Source organism: Thalia democratica, chromosome 1 (genome assembly GCF_965202585.1).
Source record: "Thalia democratica chromosome 1, ktThaDemo2.hap1.1, whole genome shotgun sequence".
Lineage (NCBI taxonomy): Eukaryota > Metazoa > Chordata > Thaliacea > Salpida > Salpidae > Thalia > Thalia democratica.
The window spans coordinates 90,448,662-90,453,711 of NC_139165.1; positions in this window are offsets into that span (position 1 = coordinate 90,448,662).

Genomic DNA, 5,050 nt, shown 5'->3' on the forward strand with positions numbered 1-5,050 from the left:
AAGTGTAGAGATGATAAGGAGGAAACTGGCGAACATGAAGAGTGTATTCTCGCATGGGGAAGGTGTAAACACGCGTTCCACTTCCACTGCTTTGCATTGTGAGTTTAAGTATAACTGTTTCGAGTAGAAAAGTTTTACAAACTATAAATTTAATTTTGAGAAAAAAATGTTACCTAAAGTATAAAAACATGTTTTAACAATTGTTTTTGTAATATAATTGAGTAAGAAAGATAATAAATACATATCATGTGTTAATTTAACTTTTTAGTTAAATTTTTATATCACTACTATTTTACTAAGTATCAGTATATGCAATTCAAGTTCTGCTTTAAGAATATTTGAAACTTTACTTATATAAAACAAAGATGTTGTCAATTTTTAAAATTTGTCAAATATGTGTAATTCAAATAAAAGGTATAACAATGTAAAAAAAACATGTCCTGTTATAAATGTTTACAAAAGTAGGCTTCTTGATAAAAACGTGGTTAAATTTATCTATTCTTTAATGTGAGCTCATTACACAACAAAATACTTTATTGTTTAATAGTTAATAATGCATAATAGTTTATACATACAACTAACTTCTTTTTATAGGTTAAAAAATAAGATTATTTTATAAATAATTATGAATAACTTTACTTGTTTCTATAAAGTGGTTCTAAAACTGTTTTAGTAAAACTTCTAAGACTATATTTTATTAAAAATTTTACTTTTTGCAAAAATAATGAACATTTTTTTTCATTATTAATTGATCTAATATATATTTGTCTACATGTTTATAAAATAATGTGATTATATAAACTAAATCACCTCATACAGAGCCTACTTGACCGGTTATCAAATAATTTATTGAGAAAATGCTAATTTAAAAATAACAAAACATATGTTGTATATAAACATTGTTTAAAAATAACTCTATAACAATTCTTCATTACTTTTTAGTAATTTTTTGTACAAATTTTGTATTATTTTTTAGCAAAGTGCAATTTATTTCGAACCTACGGCTGAAAATAAAAGATAATCTTATTGTTTTTATAAAAAATGTGTACTGTTATTTTAGACATAAACCTTCTCAATAAATTATTTATATGATTATGATATACATAAGTGTGTTTGTTAAAAAAAAACACTATCTACAGTTTGTTCATTTCTAAGTTGTTTTCTATTAAATTTACATTAACTCGACTGAGTAGTTCAACAAGATACTAAAGATATTTAAAAATTTCAACAAACTGATATCGTTTTTTAAAATAAACTTTCGCTTTTTATAGTCTGACGCGTTTTAACATCTAGTAAATACAGTTAAATTCTCAAAATTGTTTGACAAGATTAACTTTCGTTTCCGAAATTTTTACGAAAAAAAAAAACAATTTTCTAATTTAAAACAGACGGTACGTCAGAAATTAAAACTTCATAAGACTTTAAAACTTAAAAAATTAATTGATAATGTATTTTTTTTTTAAGTAAATTAATTATAAAACTTTTTATCTCTGTTGCAGATGGTACGACGGAAATGAAAATTGTCCGGTTTGCGATCAGAGTTGGCAGTTTGAAAGCAAAATGGCAATGAAATAATGGATTAATTGAACATCATCTGGATTACTAGCATTTGTACTAACCATTGTATGACGTAACTGACTGGGGACATAGCTCGGACTGTTGCATTTAAGTACTTTTCCATGTAAAAAATAAAAAAGTTGAAAGTTTTAATTTTTTTACAAAAAGTGTTAACTTATAGAACAGTCTTCAAGCTGCATTCCGGTTTAGTTTTGTGGTTTACATATCTATTAGTGGTTCGATGCTATAAAATAAAAAATAAAAAAATTAACTATACGGTACTGGTTTCTTTTAATGAAAATTATTGCAAACTTTAAATATTTATTAAGTAAAAAGTTACAAACTGTTACTGTAACATTAACATTATAAAGTACATAATATTAGTAGAATTTGTAATTTTTTAATAGCTACTAATTTCACAAATAAAAAATATTGGTAAAGTTTAGTTGTAAGAAAAACCTTTTGTTTTAGTAGTATAACTATGAAGTATTAAATAACAGACTATAAGTTTAAAATTTAACTGCAAAGTATTACAATACATAGCTGAAAAAAAAATAATTTTATTATTTAATTCGAAACAAGCAATGGTTTAAATCAATTTTTAGTCTTAATAAAATAAGGTTTGTGATTAAAATAATTTTTTTATACTATTGTTAATCATAAAAAAAATCAGCTGGAAATTTAACTCGGAAAAAAGTGAAAGCTAAAATTGAAATAAGCTTACATACCGTAATTCAATGTTGGTTTTACACGGAAAAGAGTAAAAGTGAAAATCGAAAACCGCTCAAATACCTCGATTCATCATTGGTTTTACTTTAAGAAAAGTAAAAGTAATAAGTCGGAAATGGCCGTTTTCGAATAGTTCAGAGCCGGTAGAGGACGAAAATGGGTTTTTTAAAATTTTAACTTTAATAATAAAGAATTGTTGTGGTTGTGAAAATAAGGGATTTTTGATTTAAGTTTTGCTGACTTTAAAAAATTCAAAAAAAAAATTTGGTCCAGCGCGATTCGACGATCCGGACGATTGCCTGGGTAAGTTTTGTCCGGGAATGGCGCGCGAAAACCCGTTCTCGGGATTCGTGGGGACCCTATAACACCGGTTTTCGTGTGAAAAGGTCCTTTTTTGTACTTTATTTCGTCCCGAAAAAAAGTAAAAATCAAGTATAGGCCTATTCCAACGTGGGCTTTCGACGGGAAAAGTAAAAGTTTTATTGAAATAAAAGCGTTTTTCCGCACTTCGACCTTTGGTTTTACTCGGAAAAAGTAAAAGTAAAAATTGAAATAAGCTTACATACCGTAGTTCAATGTTAGTTTTACACGGAAAAGAGTAAAAGTGAAAATCGAAGCTCAATTACCTCGATTCATCATTGGTTTTACTTTAAAAAAAGTAAAAGTAATAAGTCGGAAATGGCCGTTTTCGAATAGTTCAGAGCCGGTAGAGGGCGAAAATGGGCTTTTTAAAATTTTAACTTTAAAAATAGAGAATTTATAAGATTTTGAAAACAAAAATTTTTGAACTAAGTTTTTGACTATTTAAAAAAGTGCAAAAACATAATTGGGTCCAGCGCGATTCGACGATCTGGACGACTGCCCGGGAAAGTTTTGTCCGGGAATGACGCGCGAAAACCCGTTCACGGGGTCCCTAGGGGACACTAAAACACCGGTTTTCGTGTGAAAAGGTCCCTTTTTGGACTTTATTTCGTCCCGAAAAAAAGTAAAAGTCGAGTATAGGCCTTTTCCAACGTGGACTTTCGTCGGAAAAAAGTAAAAGTTTCATTGAAATAAAAGCGTTTTTTCGCACTCCGACCTTTGGTTTTACTCGGAAAAAAGTAAAAGTAAAAATTGAAATAAGCTTACATACCGTAATTCAATGTTGGTTTTACACGGAAAAGAGTAAAAGTAAAAATCGAAAACCGCTCAAATACCTCGATTCATAATTGGTTTTACTTTAAAAAAAGTTTTTATAATATGTATAAAACTAAACAGTTAAAAAAATTATTGCTTTGTTTTCAAAATAAATACGCTTTTATTTTATCGCAACAAAAAACAAGTTTAAAATAAAGCTTGTTTGTAACTAAAATTTAAAGAAAAAATATAAAAACTATGAAAATTAGATGATAAAACCAAGTCATTTTTAAAAGTTAACCAAAATCTACAAATTAAGTGTTTTGATTTTTCGAATGTTGCTCAACAGAAACACAAACATAAAAACACATTTTACGTGAAAAATTTTATTGTTTTGCAATTTTGTGAATATTGGGTTTGCTAAAACATACACTTTTGACAATTTCTTCAGAAACCCATCTTTTTTTGTCTACCTTGTATACAAGTAACTTCGTTTGCCTATTTGTGGAGCATAGACAAAAAAAAAATTCTACAAATGTTTACTGTTTCACAATCGCATGAAAGTTTTTTATTATATGAAAGCTTGAGATTAAACAAAGTAAATTTTCTTGAAGTACTGTCAAAAACTTCTGCGTCAACATTGCTACAACCGCCGATAACAAAACACTTGGTCCCCATGCTAAACGAAGAGTGAATATATCTCCAACCAATCATATTAGGTAGATTGCTCCATTTATTTTAATGGTGATTATACGATTCTGCAGATTTTGTTCTATCGATGTACTTATAGCCTCCAGTAGTAATAATTTTACCTTTAAAAACAGTACAACCTTAATTACACCTTTTAATGTTTAAATCTGCTATTTTGGTCCATTTGTTATTGTTTATTTCATACTTGTAAAAACCTCCCCAATCATTACGAAAAAGTATGCAACCACCAATTAAATATATACTTTTCATTAATGAACAAACAAAGAATTGTACTCTGAAGTCAGGAATAGATGTCAAAATTTTCCAGATGCTTCTTGACCTAACATCGACACATGAAGTTTTTCTTACTTCTTTATCAGTTGTACCGATAACAAATATGTCAGAACCAATTACAGCTGTTTTGGCATAACAACGGTTGGATAAAATTAGAATCAAAACAGCATTACACTTAACATCGACAATTTCTATTTTAATAACATTGTTTGTAGAATCCTTGCTTTCTTTACCTTCTACATTAGTGATAATATCAAACTCATTCTGATCACAATAACGATTTTCATACAAAACTGAAGGTCTACCATCAAACTGTTGAGACATACCTTTCTAAACCTGGTCACAATTTTAAGTTATTCAACAAAATATTAAGTTAAAATTAAATGAAATACCTTATTTAAATTTTGTCAAAAACTTTATTTGAATGCTAAACATTTCTACTAACACACAAACTATAACAAAATTAAATAATTTTTATCTTATCAGTGAAGCCATAAATATTTTAATTATAATTTAAAGTGTTTTATTATTTTATAGATATTCCTAAAACTCGAAACAATATTTTTATATTAAAGCACCATTTGAAATTAAAAATCATTTTGTAGTATGTTTTAGATTTAATTAAACACTTTACAAAATTAAACTTATATAAACCTTCTTTGGT